The sequence below is a fragment of the Pseudophryne corroboree genome, chromosome 6 (genome assembly GCF_028390025.1).
Source record: "Pseudophryne corroboree isolate aPseCor3 chromosome 6, aPseCor3.hap2, whole genome shotgun sequence".
In the NCBI taxonomy this organism is placed as follows: domain Eukaryota; kingdom Metazoa; phylum Chordata; class Amphibia; order Anura; family Myobatrachidae; genus Pseudophryne; species Pseudophryne corroboree.
The window spans coordinates 210,051,058-210,065,383 of NC_086449.1; the positions used below are offsets into that span (position 1 = coordinate 210,051,058).

General features: G+C 46.0%; 1 protein-coding gene and 1 long non-coding RNA gene across 2 annotated transcripts in view; one reads left to right on the plus strand and one right to left on the minus strand.

Annotated features, from left to right (window-relative positions):
* Positions 1 to 14,326, plus strand: part of LOC134931882 (protein FAM169B-like) — an 89,225-nt gene that overhangs the window by 11,701 nt on the left and 63,198 nt on the right. The window lies entirely within an intron of this gene.
* LOC134935133 (uncharacterized) lies at positions 899 to 14,281 on the minus strand. Its single transcript, XR_010179922.1, has 2 exons — positions 14,024 to 14,281; positions 899 to 1,686 (listed from the first exon to the last, which is right to left on the minus strand). It is a non-coding gene; the product is annotated as an uncharacterized LOC134935133 (long non-coding RNA).

Below are 14,326 nucleotides of genomic sequence, written 5' to 3' on the forward strand. Positions count from 1 at the left end.
GTACTAGGTAAATGATAGCTAGATATTCTGATTTGTTGCTGGGTAACACCTTCATTTTAGCCGTTTACAATGTTTGATGCATCTCCCCCTTAAAGTGTTTCCAACTATTACAATTTTTAGATTTATGATAATATTGCTAAACCAGAAGTATCTTTTTTGTGTTAAATCCCCTCTATATTTGCTTTAGGTTTTTGACAGACTAAAGATAAAAGTAGATACTCTGTGTGCTGTAGTGGAATCACAAGGATTTAGAAGTATATCCATAATTTGGGATCAGCAAGATAATATTTGTTTGACTAAAGTGAACTGGACTGTGAGATGTTTTGCCCCTTGAATTGGATTTTGTAATTTACATAAAAAATTTAAAACTGTGGAGTATTGCTTATCGGTGTACTGACGCAGGGGCAAACCCTCAGGGCTGCAGTCATACATCTCAGGACTAGCTGCTTCTCCCATAGGCAGCTTTATGTGGCTTGTCCACGAACTGCAAATATTATTTAAAATAAATTTTTTGATCATTGTCTACAATATAAACTATACATGAGCAATAACAGACAACCATCTCAGCGAGGCTGCATAATAAATAAAAATAATATAGGTGGATTAACAAGAACATTTAACCAAATAGATTTTGAAAAATCCGCAAACACAAATATATATATAGGTATGTTGTAACATTTCAATGTTTATTCACATTGTCATTTATGTGCCTGATAATGATTTGAATAAACATTGAAAAGTTGCTACCATCAGCCTTTACATGCCTGAATTATACTGAGTGCCGCATCCTATGTACCTACTGTATATTTGTACTCCTGGCCGGGGAGAACCTGCTGAGGGCCCCGGAAACATTGTTTACGAGTTTCCGTGATATATAAAATAAGATGGACTGCTCATATTAGACATTCATGTGACGTTACATCACCACATGCTTTAATGTCAGCTCAGATTTTCAATATGACTCTAGATTACATTCATATCGCATTGCTCCCATTCCATCACCAAGTGGTTGTTCAATGCAGCCAAATTTGGAGGGTGTTTGTGTTTTTTCTTCACAGCCCGCTCTAACATCTCTGAAATGTTCTCAATAACTGTGAGATCTGGCAAATAGGAGGGCCACGTGAGATGTTGCACGTCAGTCTGGTGCCTTGCAAACCAATCCTGCACAATCCTAGTCAGATGGACAGTACAATTATGATCCTGAAACAGTGGATCCACGAGATGGTCTTTGTCTTTCAGAAACTGGACAAGTAGCAAAACCGCATGATCCAACAATGTCACATAGTCCACCGCTTTCATGCAATTGGACACCTTGACCAAGAGGCCAGCTCCAGCATTCGAAAAACACCCCCAAAACATGACACTTCCACTCCTTGGTGTACAGCTCGTTGGACACAGTCTGGTTGAAACGCTTCCCCAGCCCTCCTCATAACTCTGGAGCGGCCGTCATTGGAATATAAGCAAAATCTGTATCCATCAGACCATTTGACGACTTTTGGCCACTGTTCCGCCACTGAGATCCTTGGTGTCCATGCTTCTTCCACTGTAGGTGGATACTGTTCACTGTCTTCGAGGGCATACCAACAAACACCGCCACCTCCTCCAGGCTATCGCCATGCTCTCGGCCAAAAACAATGGTTCCCTTTTGCCACTCAATCACGTCACTTGTACGACCCATGGCCCCACCTGAAAAAAAAACAATATCTCAACAAATTAGCATTGTATCAGTACCCCAGATATACAAAACGATCATCCAATAGTTTTAGTGTCACCATCTTATACCACTTTGGGGGCTATCCAATTAGCCCCGGTAATTTACTTGGGGTAATTGTCCCGCTGGGGGCAATCCTATTACCCCCGATAAGCCAGCACGAGCGGTGGCTTATCGGGGTGACCTGACGCTGCACCGGGTGCCAGCTCCTGACAGCTTCCGGTGCAGCGTGCCGCCGCCGCCTGCCCGTGAGATACACAGGCACGGCGCTGCACGCAGACCCCCAGCAGCAGTCACGCAGCGGCTTTCCCCAGCCAGCGGCCACACAGCACCCGCGGCATCAGCAGGAGGACAGGGACACCGCAGCCGCACACAGATCCCCAGCAGCAGCAGTCACCCGGTGGCTTCCCCCAGTCAGCGGCCACACAGCATCCACGTCATGAGCAGGAGGACAGGGACGCCGCAGGTTTTACCGGTCATCAGGGATTTTGTACCAAATCCCCAGAAATAGCCCTGTTTTCATGCGAAAACGGGGCTGTTTCTACCAAAAACAAACAGGTTTCACTGAATGCGTGCGAATGCTTTCTTTGTACAGTCCGTCGCTGCCCATCGCCGGCGGCCAACGCGCCTGTGCATTGCGGCCCACAGGCATGCACTGTTCAGACCCGATCATATTAATAATGGGGTAGGACTAAAAATAAATATAAATGTATAAAAACTACTATAAGGCAGAAATTAAAATATATAAATAAACAGTGCTGAAAACAAAGAAACAGCCTCCAGTATTATGCTTTTATCTGTAATATTAGCAACTTTTCTCTCTCCCTGGACACAGTAACTAACTTCTCCCCTCCATCCCTTCCTGGACAAAGTTACCAGCTTCTCCCCTCCAACCATTCCTGGACAAAGCTACCAGCTTCTCCCCTGCTTCCCTTCCTGGGCAAAATTACCAGCTTCTCCTCTCCATACCTTCCTGGGCAGAGTTACCAGCTTCTCCCATCCATCCCTTCCTGGGCAAAGTTACCAGCTTCTCCCATCCATCCCTCCCTGGACAAAGTTACCAGCTTCTCTCCTCCATCCCTTCCTGGGCAAAGTTATCAGATTCTCCCCTTCATCCCTTCCTGGACAAAGTTACCAGCTTCTCCCCTCCAGCCCTTCCTGGACAAAGTTACCAGCTTCTCCCCCCCTCCATCCCTTCCTGGACAAAGTTGCCTGCTTCTCCCCGCCATCCCTTCCTGGACAAAGTTACCAGCTTCTCCCCCCCTCCATCCCTTCCTGGACAAAGTTGCCTGCTTCCCCCCTCCATCCCTTCCTGGGCAAAGTCACCAGCTTCTCCCCTCCATTCTATCCTGGGTAAAGTTACCAGCTTCTCCCCTCCATCCCTTCCTGGACAAAGTTACCAGCGGTATGGGCCCTTCTGAATCCAAGGGTCCTGTGTGCACCGCACACACTGCACCCATTATAAATACACCAGTGCGTATTGTATCAATTTTTTTGTATCAATTGGTGGTTTTGTATCAATTTTTGAATGTCAGTTCTTTACAACTTCTCAGAATCAGTTAAAAACTAACTTCCCAAGCATATGCATGCCGCTCTTTCCACTTTTTCAAGTTCAGAGCTATATCTATAAAACACTCCAACTGCTGGCGGAGAATGACAGTGTAGACTGGACGGTGCGCTACTGATCACTTTGATACTTGGCTGCCATATGTGCACACCCTTTCTCCAGACCTGAAATGTTCGCTTAGACAAAAGCTTTCATTTATCTACATGGAACCTAGCTACATTAGATGGTGGAGCTCCCTTTTAAGAAATGGTTACTATGCGTGGAGATTGGCACGCTCTAGAATGGGCGTATCCGCTCATAACACCATCTTTATCCTGTTAACTGATAATGCAGGGTTTCGAGGTACCACGGTCCATACGACTGACTTCTTGGAGACATCAGAGTATACACTCAGTCTATCAGTTATTGGACCAACAGACACTTCACATACTCCCTTACTCACGTTTTAGAGAACTATTTCCGCAACTTCACATTGCATTGTTTCTATATTTCCAACTTCGCAGCTACAGTACATTACTACCTTATTAGCTCAATTGACAGACACAGATAAAACTCATGAGCTTGATGGTGTGTTACGCCGTTGTCCCAGTTGGAGAGTCTCAACGTCCCTTTTATACACCCATATCAGGAGATCTATTAACTGGGAAAAAAGTCAAACTGGGTTGTCCAAGTGGGCTTTAGACCATGTGTCTTCAACCTGTGGCCCTCCAGCTGTGGTGGAACTACAAACCTCAGCATGCCCTGCTCAGTTTTAGCATGCTTTAATAGAAAAACTGTGGCAGGGCATGCTGGGATGTGCAGTTCCACAGCAGCTGGAGGGCCGCAGGTGGAAGACCGATGCTTTAGACCTTCCTACTCTCACGGTTAAGTCTATACTCGCTGCTGTTTCTCGTCTTAATAAATGTCTAATCTCGGCTTCATAATCCGAAATGAATTAACTACTGTATTACATTGCACTTACATTACTCCAAAGAGATTTCATATGGGAATATCATCAAATACAGAATGTTTTAAATGTCATACGCCGGAAGCAGGCATATATCACTGTATGTGGAGTTGCCTGGAGGTTTATACATTTTGGGCTCTACTCCAATCTTTTATCACGGTTTAGTTAGGAATACCTTTTGATATATCTCCTGATTGCATCATCACGACAATCGAAACCCTCTCTTGGCCAATTTTGGTGGTCATTCCGAGTTGATCGCTAGCTGCATTTGTTCGCAACGCAGCGATCAGGCTAAAAAACGGCAGTTCTGCACATGCATATGCGGCGCAATGCACGCGCTCGTCGTATGGGCACAACGAATGATGTAGTTTTGCACAGGGTCTAGCGAAGCATTTCAGTCGCACTGGTGCCCGCAGAGTGATTGACATGAAGGGGGCGTTTCTGGGTGTCAACTGACCGTTTTCAGGGAGTGTTCGGAAAAACGCAGGCGTGCCAGGCAAAACGTAGGCGTAGCTGGGCGATCGCTGGGTGGGTTTGTGACGTCAAAACAGGAACTGAACAGTCTGAAGTGATCGCAAGCGCTGAGTAGGTTTTGAGCTACTCTGAAACTGCACAAAAAAACTTTGAAGCCGCTCTGCGATACATTCGTTCGCACTTCTGCTAAGCTAAAATACACTCCCAGTGGGCGGCGGCATAGCGTTTGCACGGCTGCTACAAACTGCTAGCGAGCGATCAACTCGGAATGAGGGCCTTTATCCTAATGGATTTCTATAGATACTCTCTCCCTGGTTCTACTAATGCCTCGACTATCTTACCTATTCCACATGGAATGGTAAGAGATAAGGAGAAGAGAGCAGATTTTTTTTTTTTTTTTTTTTTAGACTTGGCTGCCATATGTGCATACACTTCCTGCCCCTGTAAAAGAGCCTCTCAGAAAAGTGGTGGCACTCGCCACCTGGTACAATCTTGGAACACTCTCTTTGGGACATCCTCCTTTTTAGGGATGTGAGCACGTCCTACTTGTATGATTCTTGTTGTTTTGTGTTGGCATACGGTGTGTGGCTTTTTTCCACTACCTGTATCTTATAATAACAATAATATGCCTTCTTTTGTCCTTTGTGCTTACGGTGACATTGTTGAATGTACACTTTGATCCTTCTGATGTATGTTTCTTAAGTATATTTTATTGTTGTGCAGTTGTCCAATAAAATATTTTGGGGAAAAAAAGAAGTGGTTACTATTTTACCTGCTAATACTGCTGTTCTCTTATTTATTATAACTCCTGAGGTTGTAACCAACTGTTCACTTGTATCATTGTCTATCACTATCATTTTTGTACTTTGTTGTAATTGTACTTGAATGGTTTCAATCTCCAGAATACCACCGCTAGATTTCCACCACTTTGGTAACTGCCTACCATCTCTATGTGTCGCAGCATAAATCAAGGTTTGTCAGAACTTTCCAAATTTGGTGAGCCTGTGCCCACTCTAGCCCCAGGTTACTGTCCCCTAGCTTACCGGCACCGGTGTGGTCTTCTGCCGCTTCATCTGATTCACTTCAAGGTTCGAATTGTGTACGTCCAGAGATGCTCTTCCATACCACTGTTGGAAGGCATGGTTATTTGTGTTACTGTCATCTTCCTTTCAGCTTGAAACCACTGTGCCCATTCTTTTGTGACCTCTCTCAATAAGGGTTTTTTACCCACAGAACTACTGTTTTTTGTTTTCATTTCCAAACCCTTAACTCCAGTGACCTCTGTGCTTGAAAATCCCCGGAGATCAGCAGTTTCTGTATACATAAACTTTCCTGTCTGGCACCAGCAATGATACCATAGTCACCTAAATCACCTTTATTCCCTATTCTGGTGTTTGGTCTGAACAACAACTGACCCACTTGACCATGTCTGTCTGCTTTTATGTACTGAATTGCTGTCACGGGTATGGGTCGTTGGGTCGACTCAACTTAGGTCGACACTCAGGTCGACCACTAAGGGTCGACATATAGTAGGTCGACAGGTCAAAAGGTCGACATGAGGTTTTTGACTGTTTTTGGTGTAGTTTTCTCCGTAAAGTGACGGGGAACCCAAATTAGTGCACTATGTTCCCTTGCATGGCGAGCGAGCTTCGGGCAAGGTGCCTCGCTCCGCTACCGGTTCGCTCGGCACAGATTACCGTTCCAATCGTAGTCCATGTGGATCGTTAAGTATGAAAAAATCTAAAAAATGTTCTGCTGCAGGGTACACTGGGCTCCATAAGGATTAACATCGGGGTGTAGAGTAGGATCTTGATCCGAGGCACCAACAGGCTCAAAGCTTTGACCTTCTTCCCAATATACATAGCACCGCCTCCTCTATAACCCCGCCTCCATGCACAGGAGCTCAGTTTGTAAGTTGGTGCCTGCAATGCAGGCAGCTAACAGGCAGGGCTGCTCCAGCAGCCCATAGTTTAAGCTTAATTTCAGAAAAAAGAAGGGCTGCAGCTTTACTGAATGTCAGTTAGACATCCTCAGCTGCAGCTCCATCACTCCCCCAGCGGCGCTGTACACTCCCCTGTGCCCTGGTTGCCGGGTAACTACAGCAGAGGCTCCGGTGTTCTTCTGGTCAGTCACACACACTCGCCACTGCCCTCCAGGATCGCGTGGCCGCAGGTACAAGGGGAGGTAAGGGGTCTCTTTGGCCGCTGTTAACCGCGATCCGGCACGGCCGTGGGAGGCGGGCTGCGCGCGCTGGCGTGGACACTGTTACTGGGCAGCCGCTCCACTAGCCCCCGGGACACTGGGCACAGGTAGGGGTTTTTCCTCTCATAAAACCCCGTTTTTAATAGCCCGCAGCACCCGGTGGGGAAGCCAGCATGGGGAGAAGGCCTAACCTGTAGCCCCTTTCTCAGCCACAGGGCACCATTTCTGTGAATGTTCCCGCCCTGGAGCTGCATATCTCACCCTCACTCTCTGTCAGCAGCCATCACAACGGAGCTGAGCTGTTCCTGGGACTGTTGGGGCAAATCCTCCTCTATAAGCCGCCTGATCGCCAGCGTTGTGCATTTTACAGGACACTTAAGTTTTCTACCTGTCACTGGGACAGTGTTAGTTAAAGAGTGCATACATTCCGGGCTGTGTGGTGCAAACACCCTGTGATATACATCCAGTATCTACTGTGCTGTGTTATATCTATTGTTAACATATATAGCTATACTGAGTATTACTTTGGATTGCTAGTCCAGTGCAGTTTTATGGTGCATAATTTCTGCATGGTACGCTTGTGACTATATATGTGTGTGTGCATGTAGCTGCTGCGTGGCTGCCATATCAGGTATTTCACTCAGCGTGCTACTCCTATATTCCATAACCTGAGGGGCTAAGTGTGTCAGGTTTTCTGTATAATATAGGTTTTTCACAAGTTATACTTGCTGTGTATTTTTCCTTGTGATTTATAGTCACCATATAACTCTTGGATTTCCGGTTGGTTCTGACACAGTCACACTTCACTGGGAGTTCTTGCTAGGTATATCGCTGCTAAGAATTGTACCAGGTTGCCCGATATTGTGCTTACTGTTATGTCAGCTTCACGAGGCAACAGAGCTGGGGCTTCTCCCACATTAAAGGTGGTGATGCCACAGACATTTTGGAGGAAAATTTGGCAGCAGAGAGTTCAGGTTCAGGGGGTTCTTTACCCCCCAGTGGGTCTGTAGCACTGGGGGCAACAAATGACCCACCTTGGGCTATCTTTTCCACACTGTTAAACATGCTTGTAACTAAATTGGCGCCCCCTGTAGGACCACCTGTGCCAATGCAGCAGTTTATGGTCCCTGCTATTAATCCGCCATGGGCAGATCAAATCTCCACTCAGTTACAGCAATTGAACCGGTCACTGACTAAATCTAAGTGTCACTCTCGCCCGCCTAAGACTAAGACGTCTTCTAAATGGGCCATTACCTCCTCACAATCCACTGCTATCCCAGACACGTCCTTTGAGGAGGATGGTGCTTATACTGATCCCACAGACACTGACTCAGATGCTTCTGATGGGGAAGGAAAGTCAATGGTGGATGTCCCTGATTTGATTGAGGCTATCAGGCTCATTCTTCAGGTCTCTGATGAACCTGAGCCTGAGGTTGTCTCTAAAAAGCCGGACAGATTTAAACGTAAGAAGGTGGTTAAACTAGTATTACCTCATTCGCAACACCTGGCTGACATACGTCAGGAGTCCTGGGAAAATCTCGGGACGAAATTCACACCGAATAAGAGACTGTTGGCTCGCTATCCTCTCTCTGTGGAGCTGTGTAAAAATTGGAAAACTCCTCCGCCCGTAGATTCTCATGTGGCACATATGGTAGTTTCCTCTGCTCTGCCTTCTAATGCTTCTGAGCATGCTCGACAATGTCTCTCATATATTACCACGGCTTCTCTATACCTTAAGGAGGCTGCCTCCGATGCCGGGGTGCTGGCGGCCAAGGCTGCTACTACGTCCATCTTGGCCATATGTATCCTTTGGTTGAGATTGTGGTCGGTGGATATGGATTCCAATAAAAGCCTGGAGGTGCTTCCTTTCAAGGGAGACATTCTCTTTGGAGAAGACCTCAATAAGATTGTGGCTGATCTTGCTACTGCTAAAACAGCATGCCTACCTAGTACGGCTCCTTCCGCACAGAAGGCTAAAAGTACTTTCCCTCGGCCCTTTCGTACTCCAGGTACAGCGAAAGGTCAGGCCTACCCAAAGCAAGCTCGTGCTTCCAGATCTGCCAAGCTCAGACCGAAGCGAGCCTGGGCTGCACGTCAGCCTGCTTCTAAAACTGACAAGCCTGCCGCATGTCGAGGGTGGGCCTCCCTCTGGGGGATCCCAGGATGGGGGTCCGACTTCTAGGTTTTGCCCAGGAATGGTTGAAGACCACTTCAGATACCTGGGTAAGGGAAGTCGTCACTCGAGGTTACGCCGTACCCTTCAAGAATCGTCCCCCTCATCGATTTTGCCTGAAAGATGTTCCTCTAGACCCGGCAAAAGCAAACACTCTGCATTCGGTGGTACATTCCCTCCTTACCACAGGAGTGGTAGTACAGGTGCCTCTGGCTCAGAGGGGCAAGGGGTACTATTCACCACTGTTTCTAGTCCCGAAACCGAACGGGTCCTTGCGGACCATTCTCAATCTGAAGTCCTTGAACAAGTATGTGCGGATCTCCAAGCTTCGTATGGAAACTCTGCGCTCTATTGTTCTGGACTTGGAGCCTGGGGACTATATGGTATCCCTGGACATACAGGATGCCTACCTGCATATTCCCATTGCTGTGTCTCATCAGCAGTACCTGAGGTTCGCGGTGGGCAACCTTCATTACCAATTTCAGGCGTTCCCCCTTGGTTTGACAACAGCTCCCCAAGTTTTCACCAAAGTAAAGGCGGTCATGACGGCTTCACTTCGCCGTCAAGGGGTCAGGATCCTACCATACCTAGACGATTTGTTGATCCTGGCAAATTCCCCAGAAATTTTCCTGTGCAATCTAGATCTAACTGTCCAGGTCAGACAGCCCACGGGTGACTTGTCAACTGGAAGAAATCCTCCCTGGTTCCTGCTCGGAGCATGGTACACCTGGGAGCGTTATTGGACACTCACAACCAGCGGTTGTTCTTGTCTCAGGAGAAAGTTTTGAAACTTCAGGACAGGATTCGATGCTTCCTATCTCGTCCGCAAGTGTCGATTCATTCGGCAATGCAAGTGCTAGGTCTCATGGTATCGGCTTTCGACATGGTGAAGTATGCTCAATTCCATTCTCGCCCTCTGCAGAAGTTGATTCTGTCCAAGTGGGACGGCCTGCCTCACCGGATCAGATCTCACATGATCTCCTGGTCTCCGGAGGTGCACCTATCACTGAGCTGGTGGCTACAGGACCGTCGATTGAGCAGGGGCCGTCCCTTCTGGATATCCAACTAGGTCCTGCTGACGACGGATGCCAGTCTGAGAGGTTGGGGCGCGGTGTTGGAACAACACTCTCTCCAGGGTCGGTGGACCAAGGAGGAGTCTCTACTCCCGATAAACATTCTGGAATTGCTGGCAGTGTTCAATGCGTTGACAATGGCCCAGCATCTGATACAGAACAGACGTGTTCAAGTACAATCGGACAATGCCACCACGGTGGCGTACATCAATCATCAGGGCGGCACTCAAAGCCACATGGCTATGAGGGAAGTATCACAGATTCTTCAGTGGGCAGAACGCCATCTGTCGGTTATATCAGCAGTGTTCATTCTGGGCGTTCTGAACTGGGAAGCGGCCTATCTCAGTCGTCAGGATGTACACGCCGGAGAATGGAGCCTCCATCCAGAGGTGTTTCAACTTCTCGTGGACAAGTGGGTTCTTCCAGATGTGGACTTGATGGAGTCTCGACACAATCAGAAGGTTCCGGTCTTCGGAGCAAGGACAAGGGATCCTCATGCAGCGTTCGTGGATGCTCTGTCAATTCCATGGAACTTTCGGCTGCCGTATGTATTCCCTCTGGTGTCACTCCTACGTAAGTTAAAGCAAGAAGGAGGAAACCTACTTCTGATTGCTCCAGTGTGGCCCAGGCGGCACTGGTTCTCCGATCTACAGGGCCTCTCGCTAGATCATCCCCTTCTACTTCCACAACGACCAGACAACCTCATTCAGGGCCCTTGTGTTTACCAGGACTTGGCCCGTCTGGCTTTGACGGCATGGCTCTTGAAGCTTCCGTCCTGAGGGCCAAGGGTTGTTCTGAGGTGGTGTTCAAACTATGTTGAAGGCCCGTAAGACGGCTTCTGCTCGGATTTATATGACGTTTTCAAGTTTAGCATGGCCAAACTGTTGGCCTTCCTACAACAGGACCTGGATCTAGGCCTGCGTCTGGCCTCCCTCAAAGTTCACATTTCTGCCTTGTCGGTTTAGTTTCAGAGAAAGATTGCTGCCCTTCCTGATGTTCATACATTCACTCAGGGTGTGTTGCGGATTCAGCCTCCTTATGTTCCTCCTGTGGCCCCTTGGGATCTGTCGGTGGTGCTGGAGGCCTTGCAAGAGTCTCCATTTGAACCTCTTGCCTCTGCTGACCTTAAGTGGCTTTCCCTTAAGGTGCTATTTTTGCTGGCTATTGCTTCAGCTAGATGGGTCTCGGACTTGGGTGCCTTATCCTGTAAGTCTCCCCATTTGATTTTTCACCGTGATCGGGCGGTTCTTAGAACATGACCGGGTTATTTACCCAAGGTGGTGTCTTCCTTCCATCTTAACCAGGAGATTGTGGTTCCGGCCTTTAATTCTCCTGAGTTGTCCTCCAAAGAGCGGTCTTTGGATGTGGTAAGGGCTCTACGTATCTATGTAAAAAGAACATCCTCCATTAGGAAATCTGATTCTCTGTATGTACCGTTTGGTTTTCACAAACGTGGCTGGCCTGCTTCCAAGCAGACCCTGGCCAGATGGATTAGAATGGTGATTGCACATGCTTATGTACAGGCTGGTCGTCCAGCTCCTGCTACCATCAAAGCCCATTCTACTCGGTCGGTTGGACCTTCTTGGGCGGCCCACCGTGGTGCAACCCTTGAACAATTGTGCAAGGCGGCTACGTGGTCCTCAGGGAACACGTTTATAAGGTTCTATGCCTTCAATACTTCCGCAAGCCAGGATGCTTCCTTTGGACGCCGGGTTCTTGTGCCTGCTTCAGAGCGTCCCCTCCCATAAGGAACTGCTTTAGGACATCCCCGATGTTAATCCTTGTGGAGCCCAGTGTACCCCGCAGCAGAAAATGAGATTTATGGTAAGTACTTACCGTTGTTAAATCTTTTTCTGCGAGGTACACTGGGCTCCACAAGGCGCCCACCCTGACGCACTTAGCTACTTTGGGTTGGTGTGGCATAGCTGCTGACACCCTCTCCTGTGGCGAGTGTGTGGTGTAATTGGCTACGAGCGATTGTCGTCTCTGGTACCTGCTACTGCATTGGGCTGGTTAACGAGACTGAGCTCCTGTGCACGGAGGCGGGGTTATTGAGGAGGCGGCGCTATGCATCTTGGGAAGAAGGTCAAAGCTTTGAGCCTGTTGGTGCCTCGCCTCAAGATCCTACTCTACACCCCGATGTTAATCCTTGTGGAGCCCAGTGTACCTCGCAGAAAGAGATTTAACAACGGTAAGTTCTTACCATAAAACTCATTTTTTTTAAAAAATTTGAAAAACTCATGTTAACCCTTTGATCTGTCGAACTAGTACATATCGGCCTAACGAGCATGTCGACCTAATGGCATTGCCGACCTTCAGTGGTCAACCTAATGTGTTGACCTAAGTTGTGTCGACCTAACGTCCGTAACCCGCTGTCACATGATGGATGATTAGATATTCACTAAATTTTGCAGATGCTCTTAATAAAAAGAACAATGATTATGTGTTTGTATATTATATAATATTGTAAAATATATTATATTATATATATATATATATATATATATATATAGAGAGAGAGAGAGAGAGAGAGAGAGAGAGAGAGAGAGGCTTCAAACAAATGCACACTCCCCAGCAATTCTCAGGTGGTGCTCCCTTAAGTCCGTTCCTTCACAGGCCAAGGATATTTAAACTTTGTAGTCAAAGGGCACTCAAACTTCTTAATTAATATATGAAAGTTTATTATTTCCAAAAAAGACACTTTAAAAAAAAAAAACGTATCAAATGGCAATTATGAAGGAAAAATGCTTATATATCCATAAATTTTTAAGCCAAAAAAGCAAATGCTTCTCTCCAATCCAAGAGATTTTCAACATCAATGCAGCACTTTAGAAATATTTCTAAAGTGCTGCATTGATGTTGAAAATCTCTTGCATTGGAGAGAAGCATTTGCTTTTTAGGCTTAAAAATTTATGGATATACTGTATAAGCTTTTTTCCTTCACCATTGCCATTTGATATGTTTTTTTTTTAAAAAGTGTCTTTTTTGGAAATACAGGTTGAGTATCCCTTATCCAAAATGCTTGGGACCAGAGGTATTTTGGATATCAGATTTTTCCGTATTTTGGAATAATTGCATACCATAAGGAGATATCATGGCGATGGGACCTAAATCTAAGCACAGAATGCATTTATGTTTTATATACACCTTATACACACACAGCCTGAAGGTAATTTTAGCCAATATTTTTTATAACTTTGTGCATTAAACAAAGTGTATCTACATTCACACAATTCATTTATGTTTCATATACACCTTATACACACAGCCTGAAGGTCATTTAATACAATATTTTTAATAACTGTGTGTATTAAACAAAGTTTGTGTACATTGAGCCATCAAAAAACAAAAGTTTCATTATTTCACTCTCACTCAAAAAGTCCGTATTTCGGAATATTCTGTATTTCGGATATTTGGATATGGGATACTCAACCTGTAATAAACTTTCATATATTAATTAAGAAGTTTGAGTGCCCTTTGACTACAAAGTTTATATATATATATATATATATATATACATATATACTGTATACCAGCAGTCCATAACTTTGAGTAATAATGCAGTATGTGTCATAAAGCGAGCATACAAGATTTTATAATACACAGCAGAATACATTTATGTGTAATGCATAAATGTACAGGATTTATTTATGAAATATTACATTTCTAACCTATTGATGTAAAATATATGAGGCCCACAAATAGGGGACTTTTCCTTTAAGATCCATCCACAAGCTGCTTTTCTTGCTGTTCAGTTTTTTTCTGTGGATTGCAGAGTGTGAGCAGTTATATTTGGTGTGTGTTAACCTCTGTCACACCATCACAATGCATTGTACAACTTTCTTTCATTTGTGACATTGTGGATAAAATAACTTACTGCAATAGGAAATGGTCTCTGCTTCCCATGTGTTTTAGGATATGTCGGTGCTTTAATCTAACACCAGGTTTACTGCTTTTCCCCCCATTTCTCAATGTGAATACATTCCTTACGGCGGAGCTGAATTCCGCTGAAACAAATGGAAGGAAGCTGATATCCAAATGGGACACTCCAATTTCCAAGGGAACGCTCTGTCAGAAGGAGGAGGAGGAGGTTGTTTACCAGTTCTCGTCTGTTTAAGATGGACTGAGAAATGTCTGGAATCCCCCCTCACACACCAGGCAGCGCTTCTAAATTTACCCT